The following is an 18,252-nucleotide window of genomic DNA, read 5'->3' on the forward strand; positions in this document are numbered from 1 at the left end:
ATCACACTCGGGAGGCCCAGCCTCTCTCTTACAAAACGGGACTCTTTTTTTTTTTTTTTTTAACACCGTCCAATGATGTCACCCGTTTGCGGTTTCTCTGGGACTTTATTAAAATGTTTGTGACGGAGCCAATGTAAACCATCCTAAATCCAACACAGAGCTGAAAGGACTGATTTTAGGGAATGCGAAGATATGGATCATTGGGCCTGTCGAAGCCCCATCTTGAGCCAATTATTGGTGTCATCTTGAGCCAATTTAATCAATCCAAGAGGGATTGGGGGGTAGAAGGGGGCGCGGGCAGGGGTTGCGAGCGTTGGTCAAACGTGCTGGCTCAAAACGCGTGTGTCGCAAAAGCAACTGGGCCTCAGCTTTGTGGATTTCAGTTGCTTCTCTAATCTGCACGCACCTCCCAGGGTGCCCTCCAGTGCCAGCTTCAGCCTCATTATTGGGTTTGTTTGAAATTACTGTGTGGTGCTGGCCCAAGTTTAAGAGAGTCTTCAAGGCCACTTTTCACTGGGGAGACTAAGTCAGGGAGGCAGAACCCACAGACACTATTGACATCTGAGGCATTTGGGGGGCCCAGAGAGTCCACCTGGCTCTCTCAGCCCAGACCGGGGTGCCCCACAAAAGGGCCAGGAGCAGTGAGAGTGGGATGCTCAGAAACAGAACCCAGCCACTAAGCAGTGTGAGCGCTTATCTTAGTTTACTACTTACGTTACTGTTGTTGAGTTGTCCTCTCTTTTTTTTTAAACTGGATATCCGGCATTACAAATCATTCACTGAATGTTTTCCTCACTTAAAAAACATTGACTGGAAAGAGAAAACCCAGAGTCACCAGCACGAGAAATATTTGGCCGTATCAAGAGCTGAAATGACATCAGCTTCAACTTTTACACTCGGCACCTTGACCAGGTGACACAAATACAGGTAAGATGCACACAGAAAATTAGATTTTTTTTTTCACAAACCCATGGAAAATAGTCAATGTGTGTGGCGTGCAATTATTGTTATTATTGACATATTGTTATTTATTAACATGTCTCTGCGCTCCAAATGGTCGTTAAGGGTGTGGTGCCCAGGCCCGTGGAATTTAATTAGCTGCTCCATCCTCTCACCTGGCTTCTTCCCCTTCTAGGTTTCAAAGGGCTGCTTCCCTCCCCTCCCCCAGGCAGCCCTTCGCATTTTGGGTGAGATAAAAAGTCTAGGCTGTCTAGTGTGTGTACTTTGTGTGTTTTGATGGGTAACATCCATGAGTATGCTCAGTCACTTCTCCAGAACCAGCTATTGGTCTTGGATATAGCGCTCTGCAGGCCTGGTGTGGTTTGGAACAGTTACCGGGGCAGTGAGCCTTGTCACAGTGCATCTCTGCCTGAGCTGGAGGCTGGTGGAGCGGAATGCGGGCTGATAACACAATTGTTTTCAACCCCACAACACTGATGAGAAAGGTCCTCTTGAGTCTTGGAATGCATGCTTGCTGTCGGTTCACAAAGGAGGTATCCAAGATCTTCAGCCAGGAACAAAAGAAACCGAGTCAGACAACCGCCTTGATGTTCCCAAATTTAATCACTTTAAAGAACCCTACCTCCCCATCATTGAATTCTTTTCAGAAAACAATGGATGTTGAATTCATCTCTCCCCATAATATGCAATCTGAAAGCTGTTTTGATTCAAACCGACTTTTTCTTTTTTACTTGTTTCCAAAGACTTTGACTGCTAAACTTGTAATTTCTGTAAACGTAATGGGCTTCTGGGACCATCCGGGAGCCTCATTACTCTGAACGTGTTCAAAACAAATCCAGAATGAACTTTAATCATGGAACCTCAGAGGAAAGAGTAGGAAACGCAGCTCCCGGATAGGTTGGCTTGGTCTCTGAGTCAGTATCTCCACTTGAGAATGTGTTAGTCTGTTTAGAAGCCAGGCTAATCCTACCTTTCAATTATGGAAGGAAATGGATTTTAGATTCAAGACTCAAGGTGGGTCCACCGAGCATGAGGATCAAACACTCTGGTGCTTTCCACAAGCAAATGTTTCTGCCTGTCTCAAGGCTGAGGCCAGCCGGGACTGCAGGGTTTATAACCAACACTCTGCTATTTATTGGAGCTGCCCACCCGAATCCAAATCTTCCTCTCCTCAACAGCGGCCTATTTACCGCAGTTTAAACGGGGTGTTCTGCAGCCCTGCCTGGGTCTGCAATTTATTACTTGCTGCGAGAGCTCAGACCTGAAGTTTAAATGTCCCTAGTTGAAAGTTTATACCAGTCAGGACAGAAAATTATTCTCTCTGCCTAGGTTGAAGCACATTACTTCTTTATTGAATTAATTATGATAAGGATCATAGCTTTAAACGAGGGGTGAGGTGCTGGCTTTCCGCTGGGATTGCTTGGAGCAATTTTCATCCAAGCATTTTTGTGGAGTTATTGAGTCTGGCAGGTCTGAACTTTGGAGAGGAGTAACTTTCTCCAGAACTTGAAAGGGGTTGGACATTGATCCAGGCAAAGCTGTACCAGATTCCATGTTTTGAGACAGGGAAATTTGCACTGCATGCTGAACAAATAACTGCGGGACCGGATGAAAGACGGCTTGGGAACTCCTCACGTGGCCTTGAGCTTGGCCTTTCCCTGCTGGAGCTGGCCCCAGGGAGGGCAAGGGACACATAAGGACAGAAAGGTCCCCAGCAAGCCCATGTTTCCCTGCCTCCTAATCTTCCAGGTCCAGCCTGGGCTGCAGGGCTGGGCGAGCAGTGGGCCAGATCCTGATGCACAGAGGATGGTGGGCAGACCTTCGAGGACACTAGCCCTGAGGTCAAATGGACCTGGGTGTGAATCTTGCTCCTGCCACTTAATAGAGGTGTGACATGAAGAGTGTCCCTTCCTTTCTTCTTTTTTGTCTCACTCTGTATCAGTGGGACTACTTAAAGAAGTGTTTGTGCTTGCATGATATATATTACAGAGAGTATACAGAATATAGCAATATTTTACACACATGTGAATGCACACACATATATATGCCCAGCACTTAATCAGTGCTTATTTAAAGGTAGTCATGATAGGGGTGCCTGGGTGGCTCAGTCGTTAAAGCATCTAACTGTTGATTTTGGCTCAGGTCATGATCTCACGGTTTCGTGAGTCCCATGTCGGGCTCCATGCTGACAATGCAGAGCCTGCTTGCGATTCTCTTTCTCCCTCTCTCTCCGTCCCCTCTCCACTGTCTCTGTCTTTCTCAAAATACATAAATAAACTTAAAAAAAATAAAGGTAGTCATGTTTACTATTGTCATTATTAACAAGGAAATGAAGTTCAGCCAGACCAATATTTCATATCTCTGCCCGCTAAAATCTCCCCAGCTAGTACCCAGGCGACAAAGCACTGTGGTGTCCAGCTGTCGTCCCAGGCCTCCAGGCTGCCAGATGGACTGAACTGAAAGCCACCCTCTGTCCTCACACCCCACCTTCTCCTCTCCAGGTTCGGGGGTGTATTGCCCAGGCTCCCAAATGCTGATGCTGTGACCAGACGTGGAAGTCTCTCAGACCAGCCCTACCCAGCCCAGACCCTGGCCGCCGCCCCTCAGGGGCAGGTCTTGCCAGAGGAGAAGGGCATCTTCTCTGACACTCTTTCACATTCAGAGGGCAGCAGCTCTGGTAGATAAAGTCTGGCCTGTGGTTCAGACCTGGGCAACTGTATAATCTGTTACTCAAATTAGGACACTTGTAACAGTGAAAGTAGGCACTAATAATACTTGCTTTGAGATAATACACATAACCAGGATTGGATTGGCCCCCGGGGTATACGGTTACCCATTCTCAGAACACTCTAGTCTGAGACCCCATTCCCTTATCACAAAGACGTACAAGAACATACCTTTAATATAAACTATACTAAGTCTGTCACTTCAAAAGGACCTTCCCTGATGAGTCTTGACCTCTCAAAGCCAGGTGGTCTGGCAGGCCCCCAGACAGCCATACCCAGCTTCCAACCATGCATCAAGTACTTAGTGATTTCAATTCCTCTTCACTGTCCCTGGCAGGCGAGGGAGTCTGGAGAAGTGGCTAGTTGAGTCCAATGTCCAAGTCATCTCTTGGGGCTTAAAGAGGGGAGGGACTCTTGGGAGGCCCAAGAGGCTCATTACATCCCTCTGTCCAAGGCCTTGTGTACCCAGACCACCTGCCCCAATATGCTTTTCCACCAACCATACGGACTTCAGCAATTCTGCTGACGGCCTTGGGGACCACCACGTGGTGATCAGTTACAATCACCTGGTCCTTGCCCAGAGTCTCATGTGTGTTACCTCATTGGAGCTTCATTGGGATCCTATAGGTAAGTGTAACAATCGGTGCTGATAAAAAGGAAACTGAGGCACAGAAGAGTTAAGTACTTTGCCTAAGTTCACCTTGCATTACAGTGGCTTTGAACGCCGGCAGCCTGCAGATGACCCTTAGAAGCAAAGACTTATGGTGTATGGGATGGGAATGGGTTTGCACCTAGATGCAAAACCTGCCTTTCCCCGTTCCTAGCTGTGACCCTAGGGAAGTTCCCTTTTGGAATGACTTAATTCAACCAAGGCTTGTTGTAGGATCAAAAGGGGAAACATACACACATACCACAGTTGGCCTCCAAGGTTTGGGGCCCAAAGCAGTTTCTTAACGGATCTGTTGCAACAGTCCAACCTGACAGCGAATCCTCCTCTGTGTCCCCGGCAAGTGGTCACTCTATCTGGCCTGGAACATGCTGTCCACAGCCCTTGCCTTTGGGGCCCTGCCCTCCGTGGCTCAGGGCCTGACCCTATACCCCAGCCCCCTTAAAAGGTCAGCTGTGCTTTGAGGGAGGAGCATGCCATCCCAGGGGCTCAAGCCTTCAGGTCTGACAGAAGCAGCCCCTTTGGGAGAGGTTTTATTGCTGCTACTTCTCAGGGGCTCTATCCCTCCAAGTCCCTACCCCAGAGACACACCTACAGCAGGTCCACCAGTGGTGTCCAGAGCTAGGTCTACTGGGCAAGCGGCCAGTGGAGCAGGGGCCTGGGCACACTCCTCCACTGTAAGCCCACTGAACATCCTTCCACCCCGAGGCCCTCTGCAGAGAGGACACACACCACTGAGACAAAGGCTCTTCCTTGTGTCTTCCTCTCTCCCCTCAAAAGTATGCTTTCCATCTCCCACACCCCCCCTACCGTGGAGCCCACATGGTTTGGGTTATTGGAGTCCCCTGTGAATGGGGTGGTCTATTGCTTTAATCGGTCAAGGAGAAGGTACCACGGCTGGGACCCTGGCGAGGTCTGGGCACAGGGACAGCGGGCAGGGGCTGGGCCCTGATCGCCTCACCCGCAGCCTTCCCTCACTTCCTAGACCCCAGGGGCCTGCCCAAGCCATGCCTCTGTCTGAGGAAGGTTAGGCAGAGGTAAGTGCAGGACAAATATCAGATTTCTCAGCTTCCTGCAGTGCAGGGCAGATGACAAGATTACTGCACCTGTTGGGTGCAGTACTGTTGGGAGTCGCTCTGCAGTGTGCCCTCTGTGTGCCCCTCCAGCCGAGCCCTTCCCATCCTGGGCCATCTTTACCTGTCTCCTGGCATGACTTTCCCACCAAATGGTCATCTCCTGAGGACAGGACATGGGCCTTGATCTCCATTTCGTCCCGAATGCCCAGCACAGGGCTTGACACAGAGTAGGGTCTTGAGGAGTTTTAGCTGAATGAACAAATGACCATCTGCATCATGGAAGCTTCTTTCTTTCTGAGTAATAAAGTCAGAGCCCCTCCTGGGAGCACGTGGAGCTCAGTCACCCAAACAGAGGCACCCATTAACGTACACAGGCTCATCTCCTCTGACCAACATGGGCACTCCCCCGTTTTCTAAGAATCATTCTGACCATATCTGGGTAAAAGAAAACAAACAGGATCAAAATCTTGAAGAACCGGTAAAAACAACAACAACAACAACACTGTGCCTCTCAGCATGTCACTGGGGTCCCCAGAGATACATTACCTGAAAAATGTTCAAATTAGCCAGTCAATAAGTATGCTGTGCCAAGCTGTGACCTCTCCGACCTATAGCGGGCCCCAGCCTCCAGGCTTGAGGGCTCCCAGCCCACCTCACTAGCTGTCTCCAGAAGCAGGCTTCTCAGACCACACTGGCTATTATACATGGTTTTCATGATAGCACACGCTTCTGGCCTGCCCTTTTCTGTCACTTGGACCTAAAACAACCGCCCTTCCTTTCTGACGCCCCCAGCAACAAGGCCGGCTCAGGGCCAGGACGACAGGAACTGCCTGGGATACACTTGCCACAAGCCACACATGGGTGTGCATACGTGCCCACATGGCCACGTGCCACGCACAGGCCTGAGAAATCCTACAGTGAGGGGCAGTGAACACGGGCCCTGGAGGTGCTCCACTTGGGTTCAAATCCTGATTCTACCCACATTTACTAGCTGGATGACCTTGGGCAAGATATGGAACCCTTCTGGTCCTCCATCTCCTCATCTGCCAAATGGAAAAAATAACATTTCTTATCTCATAGGAGTGGACTGAAGATTAATTGTACCCAAAGGAGCTCCTAATCGCATCCAGCTATGGTAAACACTCAGCGTTCACTATCGCACACCCACACAGACAGATCTGCCCTGTGATTTCCCCTTAAGTGATCCCCAGACACAGACCAAGAAGTTCCTTCTCCAGACTCTGAGGAGCAACCCAAAGCACCTGAGAGGAGGGGGTATGGTTTGGACTCACACGCATTCAGTCAACAAACATCTAATGAGCATCTGCAATGTGTTAGGTTGTGAGCAGAGGTGGGTCAAGATCCAGCCCTGCCTTGAGGTGCACGTGGCCAGGCTGGGGCACAGAGAGGAGAACTGATGGTGACAACAGTCTGTGACAAGGGCCATTATGAGGCACGGGAAGGGGAGGGGTGGCAAGTGGAGGGAGGGAGAAAATCCAGCCTTGAGAAGTCAGGGAAGACTTCATGTAGGAGGAAACATCTAAGCGCTGAAGGCTGAACATCACCCTCATGGAGGGAGACAAGGGTAAGAGATGGACTCAGGCCACACTGACTCTAATTAATGGTAACAAGCACCACAACCAGTGACTACCATCTATTGAGCATCTTCTCTGTGTCAGGGCTGCTGTGAAACTTCACAGCCACATTACTTCATTGAAACCTCCCTCTCAGCTCTGAGAGGGACAGCCTCTGCTTTGTGTTTTGTTCAAGGCTGTACCTCTATGCCAGAATGATGCCTGGAACTAATGTGGCTGGTTCTAATATGATTCCCGTTTTACAGAGGAAGAAACTGAGGTGAGAGAAATCAAGCGCCTTGCTGAAGGACGCCCCACAGCTGGCCGTGAAACAGAGTTGGGGTTGGCGGACTTCCGGTCTGCTGTCAAGCCAGGACTCTGTCACTCACTTAGGCTCACGAACGGCGAGAACGGCCTGGAGGGACATCGGCAGCCAGAGCGGCTGCTTCCTCACATGCCTGCAAAGGGCCAGGTCCTGGAATATCGAGCAGAACTCCTCTCCAAGTGGGCTCTGTGAGCAGGGAGAGCGAGCAGGGTGCCCAGTGCCCACCTGCCCCACCCCCGTGTCTGCTGGCTCAGCAGCCTGTGTTTACATTTCTCCCTCAAACTGGAGGCTGCAGATTGAAATTATCTCCTCTCGGCTGTGTCAGCCCGTCCTGAGCCTCACTCCCAGCTCCAGCACCTCCCAGCAAGCCCAAGGCAGCCACAGCTGGCGTCTGATAAGGCCAGCTCTGTCCCGTGCATTTCACCCATGACGGGGTGGGAGAGAAAGGACCCCCATGCCCCACACTGCAGCAGAGGCTTTTCAGCCACCGACACCCCATGCCTGGGGACTGAGGGCAAGGGGAGGGATCACCCACCCCATAGCAGCCCTAGTAGCCTCTGGGAGCTACCACAGGACCCTGAAAGAGCAGTCTATGGCTGGCCCTAGGCTTCCACACCATAGCCCAGGTCGTCAGGTGACTTCCAGGGAAGTAGAGAGATGCAGGACCTCCCTCACTTCAGGCTTTTCCTCATGGCCATCCTCCCTATCTCTGTGATGAAAGTACTTGCTGTGCAACCCTGAGCCAGTTCCCTCCCCTCTCTGGACCTCAGTTACTTCATCTGTACGAAGACTAGGGTAAATGATCTTGAAGATCAGGCCAGAAGAAGCCTCCTCCAAGCTTCCTGAGGCCAGTCCACATTTTTACATGTATCCCCAGCACCCAGCACAATACCTGGCACTCAGCTAAGGGTTGTTTGTTGACCAAATGAATGGTGAACATCTATTTGTCCCCTTTCCTTCCAGTGATGACTTCCCTTTCTGAGCCTCCAGGATGCTCATGAACCCTACCACACCTTGGAACCCATTTAGTATCCCCTTGGCCAAGTGAGCATCAGATAAGCTCATTTACACTAAAATCTTAATAGTTATAGAAAATTTTCTAGAAGAGACGACCCCACAGAACAAATCTCTAAGCATAACATCTCAGTGCTACGGCAGTGTCTAGCTTGGTTCCCAGATGTGGGAAGGAGAGAGCGTAAGTGTTTTAGAGGGACACAGGGTTCTGGGAATAAGGTCCTTGTCTCAGAAAGACAGAGGAAGCAGACTGAGGACAGAAAGTTGTCAGTTGAGTAAGCTATAAGGACATGCCCTTGTGCTGAGGGGCAACATACTATCACCTGTAAAAGTGATGGTAATAGTGCCAAACAGCAGAAATGCAGGAAGAGAAATCTAGAATGAGGTCAACATAGGCTGAACCATGAAAACACTCTGTGGCAGAAGCCATGCTTAACCTGGAACCAGGCACCAAGCCTAAGGAATTTGCAAAGAGGTAATGAGGCTGAGCAACATGTCTGAAATATGAAACAATTACAGACACAGTGGTGGAGTGCTAGACTCTAGCATAGCCAAAGCTGAACTTCTACTCATACTTCAAAATCCTAATAAGAATTCCCACTCCTGGTTTTAAAGAAATGTACTGGATGAAATATATCAATCTTTTTAAATGTAGAGCTGAACTTGGTTTACAACAAGGACTCTCCCAATGTCATAGGCAAAGAGCAGATACACCTCCAGCCTGGAGAGCCAGTACTGCACCAGAGCAGCTCCCAGGCATTTGCTGAGACCAGGAAACTGGATTCTCATGGTTTACTGGCAACAGAGGACAAGGCCTTGAGCATATACTTGCTCCTCTCCCACACACAAAAGCCGAGGCCTTTGAAGGGTTCCATCTTCAGTGAAAGGATGCATTAGGGAAAAAAATCTGCTCACCATCAAAGGGAGACAAGATAATTCAACCATCTTAGATCCAAGATTTGATCTTCGGCTCAGATGCAAGTGAGGGAAAGAAAATAGAAGAATAAAGGCTATGCTGACAACTGACCACCAAGATCAGGGTTCAAATTTGCACTATTTGCTTGGCCCAGGAAACAAACTCCAAGCCAAGAAATTAAAGCAGCCCCAGACCAGGGGCTCCTGGGTGGCTCAGTAAATTAAGAGTCCGACTTCGGCTCAGATCATAATCTTGTGGCTCGTGGGCTCAAGCCTCTGTCTCTGTGCTGACAGCTGAGAGCCTATAGCCTACTTTGGATTCTGTGTCTTCCTGTCTCTCTGCCCCTCTCTCGGTGGCACACTGTGCCTCTCTCTATCTCTCTCAAATATAAATAAACATTAAAGAAAATTTTAAGCAGTCCCAGACCAGCAGTGCTTTGCAACACCTGGCAGAAGCAAAAGCAAATTCTCTCTGCAGAAGCATACCATCAACCTAGGCATCCTTAGGCTCCCTACAGATTTCAAGCAGTCAGTTAGAGCTCACAATAAAAATAATGCAACACACATGAAAATTAGTAAGTGGGAATTAACAGGAAAAAACAAGAGTTGAATTATACCTATAAGAATTGAGACAGGAAAGATTAGGTACAATATTATGAAATAGGTACATTGGAAATGTTTTTAAAAGAAAGGGAAATAAACTTTTAAAAAACTGGGGCACCTGGGTGGCTCAGTCAGTTAAGCATCTGACTCTTGGTTTCAGCTCAGGTCATCATCTCAAGGTTTGTGGGACTGAACCCTGCATCAGGCTCTGAGCTGACAGTGCAGAGTCTGCTCAGGATTCTGTCTCTCCCTCTCTCTCTACCCCTCCTCTTCTCATGCTTTTTTTCCCCTCTCTCTCTCAAAATAAAAAAGTAAACTTAAAAAAAAAAAAGCAAGACTGGAGACTGAAAACCCAAGCAAGGTATAAAAACTAATAAAAATGACCAAACCTATTTAATTAATTTAATAAGTCTTCTTAAAATGGAAATTCAGATCAGGGAAATTTAACACCTAACAGAATTGGTTAAACAATTGAACAGAGAATTTGTGAGCTGGAAGGCAGATCTAAAGAAATTACACATAATGCAGCACACAGATAAAGAGATGAAAAGTATAAGAGACACTAAGAGACATGGAGGATAAAATGAGGTCTAAATTGTCTTATTGGAGTTTCTGCAGATGCAATTTAGGGACAATCTTTGAAGAAATAATGACAAGATTTTTCCAAAACTGATAACAGATATGAATCATCAGATATTGGAATCAAGAAATCTAACCAGGAAACTAAAATGAATTCGCATGTATACTCATCATAATGAAACTGCAGAAGACATAGAAAAGATCTTTTAAAAATTCCACAAGGAAAAGATAGACTGCTTATAAAAGAATAACAAGCAGACCAACAACTACAACAATGGAAGCCAGAAGGCAATGGAATAACATCTCCAGTATGCTGAGGGAAAATAGCTACTTACCTAGAAGTCTAAGGTCCCCTTAACTCTAGCTCAAAAATAGAAGGACCATACTACTAATGGATGAACAGATTAAGAAGATGTGGTATGTGTGTGTATTATTCAGCCTTTAAAAAGTAGGAATTCCTGGGGCCCCTGGGTGGCTCGGTCAGTTGAGCATCCAACTTTTGAGTTTGGCTCAAGTCATAATCCCAGAGTCATGGGATCGAGCCCCATGTCAGGCTCTGTATTGAGTGTGGAGCCTGCTTAAGATTCTCTCTCTGTCTCTGTCTCTCTCTCCTCCCCCCTGCAAAATAAATTTATTTTAAATTTAAAAAAATAAAAGTAGGAAATTTGCAACAACATGGATGAACCTAGGAAACATTATACTAAGTGAAATAAACCATATGCATGAAGACAAATATGGCACAATCTCATTTATACGTGGAGTCTAAAATAAACAAATCCATAGAAATGTAAAATACAGTTGTGGTTACCAGGGGCTGGGAGAGAGGGAGAAATGAGGAGATGTTGATCAAGGAGTACAAAGTTTCAGTTATGCAAAATAAATTCTTGAGATTTAGTGCAAAACAACATGACTATAGTTAACACTAGCGTACTGCATACTTGAAATTTGCTAAGAGGGTAGATCTTAAGAGTTACTGTTACACACCTACACAAATAGTAACTCTACAGTGTAATAGATGTTAATTAGCTTGGTTGTGGTGAATATTTTACAATGAACACGTATATAAAGTCATCAAGGTGTACATTTTAAATACATACAAGTTCTAAATGTCAACTATATCTCAATAAAGCTGGAGTGGGGAGTAAGAATAAGAAGGCAAGAGTCTTTAAAAGAACTAAGTTTACTACCACATATCTTCATATAGGACAAAAAAAAAGAGGAACATGATTCGAGAAAAATGATCCTGTATAGAAAATGGAATCGGGAATAAAGAAAACAGTAAAGATGTGTGCAAAGCAAAGCAAACATCAATTTTATTAAATGATAATAATGGCTTATATTGGGATAGATAATAATTTGGAACTAAGTTAGTGAATAATGATAAGTAAGTAAGGCATGGAAGATGGGAAGAAGATTCAAGCTTTAAAGGCACCTGGTAACATGTAAGAGTAACCACTAAAATGAGAGTTAAACTTTCTTTTTTTTTAAAGATTCTGATTTTTTTTTACGTTTTTTAAATTTTTCTTTGAGTGGGGGGGTGGGCGGGAAGGAGCAGAGAGAGAGGGGGGACAGGGGATCTGAAGCCAGCCCCATGCTGACAGCAGAGAGCCTAAGCGGGGCTTGAACTCATGAACTGCAAGATCATGACCTGAGCCAGTCAGACACTCAATCAACTGAGCCAGCCAGGTGCCCTCAGAGTTAAACTTTCTAAATCAGTTCAGAAGGAACAAGGAATTTTTTTTTTATCTTAAAGTTAAGCAAGACATGATAGGCCCTGACCTTGAGGAACTCAAAATCTCCTCAAGGGGACTCTGGTTCAGGGGGCAAGCCAATAGGGACATAATTCTCCTGATGTTTTAAATGTGCATTGAGGTCAAGTGTTGATGACAATATGAGGAAATGCACTGTGATAGTCACAGCTCACCAGAGTGTAAGTTGGCACAATTATTCCGGAGGGCAGCTTGTTTCCCTGGGATTCCCTTCTCACCGCAGGCCCTAGAGCCAGTCACACACGTGCAGCGTGGGCAGAAGGAAGGGGCACACACTGGCATGCTACAGAGCACCATGTGGCTAGCCCCAGGAACAACCTAAATACCCATTAATAAAAGAATGGCAAAACCCACAGTTTACCACGACAAAAATAGAATACTTCTCTACGGTAACAAGGAAGATAAGGTAAATCTATGTTCTAAAATCAAACACTCACCCCACACATAGACATGCACCCACGTACGCACATGTGCATGTGCACGCATGCACACACACATCACACAACCCAGGCAGAGTTCTTCCAGCCCAGGACAGGACCCTGACACCTCACAGGTATGCAGTAAATATGAACTGAATTGAATTGAGCCAAGTACTGCAGAGAAGAGTCAGGAGACACAGAGATTATGAGCCAGCAGGAGCTTCTGGAGGAAAGAGAATGCAGTAAGGAACAAGTCCCTGGCTGACACTATAGATGCTTTGTCCACAGGAGAAGGAGCAGAAACTAAGAAGAAACCCAGAGACATAAGCACATCTGGTGCCTGGGTGCTTACACTCCTCCCAAGCCAACACTTGAGGGAATCTGGGTATTGGGGACCAAATCCAGGCCAGGGTGTGGGGGTGGGGGGAGGCTGGAAAATGCTCAGGCAGCAAGCCCCCACCCCTGTTTCCCTCCCACACTATCAGCGCCTGACTTCCTGTTTGACCAAACTTGTCAAGTGTGTTTTTGAAAGCCCCTATCTTTGAGAAGAGTTATGGGGAATGGGGAGCAGACTTCTCAGGGGGCCACAGTGACCGTTTAGCCCACAGCCCTGCACCTCTGCCCTGAACTCCCAGAGAGGGGAAGGTCTGCAGTGCTTGGACCCCAGGGCTTGCCTCCTGCTAGGCTTCTCTCCCACAGGAGGCCTGCAGGATTAGGTAAATCTCAGACTTGTGTGTGTGTGTGTGTGCAAAAACACATGTGCATGCGTGCTCCATCTTGACTGCTATCTGACCATATATAAAATGTTTCCCACTTATATGTTCCCACATTTTTGGACACTAGAGGTGAATTGGTAAATCCCTATACACAGCAGGCTTTTTCTCACTCCAAAACTTCTCTCACTGCTATTCCCCCTGCCTGAGTCTCCTCTCCTATATTACCTGGTTTAATGTTTATCTTTTACTGTTTCAGACTTGGCTCAGGTATCACTGCCCCCTGAAGTTTTCCCTGTCACTCCTTTCTTCCTAGTTGGTCTAGGTGCAGAGTCTTTGGGATTTCCATCATGCTTTGGGTTTATGTCTATTGTGAAACTTATAGCAATACTCAAACCAACATGTATGGGGTGCCTCCTATTTACAAGAGTGGTATTAAGCAGTAACATGGATTAACAATTTTAATTTTTATAATATCCTTAAGAAATGAGATAGCATCTATCTGCCTTCCTGAGAGTCATTCTCTCTCCTGACTAACTTAATCTAACTCTGTTGGGAAAGCAATGTGCCCAGCTTAACAATTATATTTGATTCATGTGTTTCACTCATTTATATATTTCATTCCTTCCTTTCATAACCTTACAGTTAAATTCTGACCAATGGGATGCAGAACTTGTTTGGGGAGAATTATAGGAAGCCCTTTAAAGGGGGGGGACAATGCAGCTGGAAACCACATGTTGACCTTGCCCTTTCATTCGTCTTCCAGCCCAGAATGTTAACGTGATGGCTTGGCTGCAATCGTCATCCTGCAACCATGAGACAATCTTGATAAAGAAAATCACACGCTCTAAAAAGGGTGAAACAGAAAAATAGAAGGAGTTCCATTTTTTATATGGCCAAGTAAGCTCCTATTGGACCAAACCTTCTGGGGATGACAACTATTACCTCTGGACAAAATTAAAAATACAACTATCTGAAGGTATTGTGGAGTGAACAAAATCAAGAAGATTCTAGAGGGGAGCTGACATGTGGAAGAAGGGATGGGACACAGGCTATTTCTCATTTAGATGACTGTTAGCTTGAAGACAGTACAACGTCAGCCTGAGTAGACACTGAACAGTGAGCACCAGGTGGGGTGACTAAAGCCCTTATCAATAACCCATAGTTTTTCTGGCTTAAATAACCAAAGCATGAAGGTCAGGGAAACCTGTGTTGCTGAAAATTAAAAGAAGAATTGTAGAAATAGGAAGACCAAAGATGAGGAGCCCTGAATTCTATGCATAAACTGTCAATTTCTGCTGACTGCTGGCCCATGCATTCATGGAGCAGACTCAAAGCCATCCAGCTAAGGATATAACAATTCAGTGAGGGTCGTGTTGTTGCCCCAGAAACAGTTTGCAGTTTGAGTCTGACCAAGTTAATTACTGGCTAAAGCAAAAACCCAACACTCTCCATAAGAATATAACAGATCCCAGTGTCTCCACAATTTTACACTCATAATGTCCAAGACACAAAAACAACAACAAATTACTCAACATTTGAAGAAAAGGAAATCATGACCAATTCACATGAATGGAGACCCAGATGGTAGAATTAGCAGGCAAGGATTTTAAAGCAGTTATTATAATTATAAATCAAGAATATGAAGAAAACATGCTACTAATGAATGAAGGTGGAAACAGATATTTGGGCTGCTGCATCTAAGCTTGGTGTACTAGGAGAAGATGAGATGTGCAGAGTTGGGAATGAGGGGAGAGAAAGAGAAGGAAAGGGAAAGAAAGAAAGGGAAGGATAAGAAAGGGGGATGTGAAGAAAGAAAGTGGAGAGAAAAGTGTGGGATAGCAAATGCATGGTTCCAATGGCTGAAGAACAGTGTCCTGGGAAGGGACAGCCAGCCTCTGCCTTCTGACCATATAACCTGAAAGTCACTCCTCATCAGGGTGCCTTGGTCCTCATCCTGTCACCCTGCACCACCCTCAGGAACATTGCTCACCGTGGGACTCTCCAACTCCAGCTTCCTTTAACACTGCTGCATCTAGGCAGGGACACCCTAATACTCATCCAAGGTTCAGGAGAGAAATTGGGGGGGGGGTGGAATTCAGGCTCTACTATGGATTAGAACAGTTTTAAGATAGGACTCATCCTGTGCAACTACAAAGCTCCTCACTTCCTCACTCTCAGCTTGGATCCATGTGGTGGCCACCATGAAGCCTGAACCTACAAGGACTTGCACCCAGTTGCTCCCAGGAGGGCTCCATCTGCACAGTCGGACCACCACCTGGCATCGCCCACCATACATTCATCTTGAAGTCCAATGGGGCTGTGCTAGTGTTGAGAATGGTCTTGAGGTTCTAGGAGGACTCCGGGTACTCTCAGAGAAACAAAGAAATTCAAGGTACAGTTTCTGCGAGTGCAACATCAAGTCAACAGCAAAGAAAACGTGCATAGATCAGCACTTAAGCCATGTTTGTACCCCCTTGTCCCAGGCACCTGCACAGCTGATTTCTGTCTCTCATAATGGTTCAGTGGGATTGCCAGGACACAAAGTCTTCTCATCCACTTTACAGAGGTAAAAACTGAGGCCCTCACAAATTAAGAGATTGGTTTCAGTTTGCACTGTGATGTACAAAAAGTCACAGTTGTTGGTCTACAACCCAGGAGCCTTATGCCCCACCAGAGCCATGTTCCACTAACTAAAGAGGCAGCAGCACTTTTCCCCATCCCATCCCTTCCCATCCCATTATCCCACACCCCTACCACTGCCTGTGATACAGGGATGCTCTTCTCCCCTCAGCTATGGGCTCTTGGAGGGTAAGAACTGTGTGTCCTTTCACTGCTGTCTCTAGCAGCCAGCAAGAAGCAGACACTTGGGAAGTATGACATAAAAGCTTAAATCAGCCTTGGGAAGCAAAAGCTAAAACTGTAATGCAAGGCAAACATCCTCCAGGTGTCACTTCTTCTCTCCCAACAAGCATGTGACCGCAGCCACCCAGCACTGGAGACCACCAGCATAAACACAACACATGACATCTTTAGGCAGAGGAAATTGAAACCAACTAACTCAGTTGGCCGCCCCCTCTCCCCCCACTTTTTTTAACATCCCTCTGAAAACAGGCAAGCAAAGCAACTGGTTAAGAACCTGAGGAGCTGGAATGCATTTAGGGGCTCTGAGGTTGTCCAACCGGAACTGTACATCCAGAGACCCCACCTCATTTCCTAGGCCCTGACAAGCTGATTGAGCCAGGACAGGAAGAGTAACTGGTGGGGGATTGCAGACTATCCAGTGTCAGCTCATTGTTCTGGGAGGAAGCTGTCAGGATCAGACCTCCCAGGAGTGCCTGGGGCCTCTGGTTCTTATTTTTCCCTTTGTAGGTGGGAGCCATCATCCTCTCTCCCAACCAACCGACACTCCCAATCAGATGTCATCAACCCAGCGTCTCCACATTCCCAATATCCAGATACCTCAAGTGATGGAGATTAGGGGCTACCTAATACTGTTTTCCCCTGGGGTTCCATTAAAAATGAAAGTACTTTTTATTGTGTTAAGAACACAAAACCAGAGATCTACCCTCTCAACAAAATTTTAAGTGTACAATACAGTATTGTTGACTAACGATACAATGTTGTACAGACCTCTAGAAATTATTCATTTTGCTTAATTGAAACTTTATTCCTGTTGATTAGTAACTCCTCATTTCCCCTCCCGCCAGTCCCTGTCAATCACCATTCCACTCTTTGATTATATGAAATTGACTATTTTAGATACCTTATGTAAATGGAATCATGCAGTATTTGCCTTTTTGTAATTCACTGACTTAGCATAATGTCCCAAGATTCACCCATGTTGTCACATATTGCAGAATTTCTTTTTTAAGGCTTAATAATATTCCATTAAATGTATATACCATATTTTCTTTATCCATTTCCTGGTCAATGGACATTTAGATTGTTTCAACATTTTGGCTATTTGTGAAAAGTGCTGCAGCAAACATGAAAGTGCTAATATCTTGTAAAGATTCTGGTTTCAATTATTTTGAATAAATACCCAAAGATGGGATTACTGGTTCTATTTTTCAAATGTTGAGGAATACTGTTTTCCTCAGTGGCTGCACCATTTTGCATTTCCACCAACTGTGTGCACCGGTTCCAATTTCTCCACATCCTCACCAATACCTGCCGTCTTTGAGTTTGGTTTTTTTGTTGTTGTTGTTTTTTTTATATAATAGCCATCCTGACAGGTGTGAAGTAAAATCTCATTATGGTTTTGATTTGTATTTCCCTGATGATTAGTGATATTAAGCTTCTTTTCATACATATATATATGTATATATATATATGTATATATATATATATATATACATATATATATATATGCCTGTTGGCCATTTATATATGTCTTCTTTGAAGAAATATCTATTCAAGTCCTTAACCCAGTTTTTAATCAGGTTATTAGTTTTGTTGCTACTGATTTGTAGGAGATTAACCCTTATCAAACATATATATTGAAAATATTTTCCTGGGTGCTATATATGTGATGAATCACAAAATTCTACTACTGAAACTAGTATTAGGTTGACTGACTGAAATTTAAATAAAAACTTAAAGAAATAAAAAGAAAATATTTTCTCCCATTCTGTAGGTTGCCTTTTTACTCTGCTGATTATTTCCTTTGCTGTGCAGAAGCTTTTCAGTAGTCCACTTGTTTGTTTTCTTTCTATTGCCTTTGCTTTTGTCATTGTATCCATGAAATTATTGTTCAGACCAAAGTCATGAGGATTTTCCCCTATGTTTTACTCTATGTGTTTTAGTTTTAGGTCTTAAATTTAAATCTTTAATCCACTTTGAGTTGATTTTTATGTATGTGTAAGACAAGGGTCCAATTACATTCTTCAGCATGTGGATATCCAGTTTT

At 45.6% G+C, this 18,252-nt stretch overlaps 2 long non-coding RNA genes across 2 annotated transcripts; one reads left to right on the forward strand and one right to left on the reverse strand.

Annotated features, from left to right (window-relative positions):
* Positions 1-744: 744 nt before the first annotated feature.
* LOC115292945 lies at positions 745-5,763 on the reverse strand. The gene is made up of 3 exons (XR_003909253.1): positions 5,551-5,763; positions 1,336-1,504; positions 745-810 (listed from the first exon to the last, which is right to left on the reverse strand). It is a non-coding gene; the product is annotated as an uncharacterized LOC115292945 (long non-coding RNA).
* A 9,307-nt stretch (positions 5,764-15,070) lies between these two features.
* On the forward strand, positions 15,071-16,958 carry LOC115292821. Its single transcript, XR_003909156.1, has 2 exons — positions 15,071-15,909; positions 16,713-16,958. It is a non-coding gene; the product is annotated as an uncharacterized LOC115292821 (long non-coding RNA).
* Positions 16,959-18,252: the final 1,294 nt, after the last annotated feature.

This window comes from Suricata suricatta, chromosome 5, assembly GCF_006229205.1.
Source record: "Suricata suricatta isolate VVHF042 chromosome 5, meerkat_22Aug2017_6uvM2_HiC, whole genome shotgun sequence".
NCBI classification, from domain to species: domain Eukaryota; kingdom Metazoa; phylum Chordata; class Mammalia; order Carnivora; family Herpestidae; genus Suricata; species Suricata suricatta.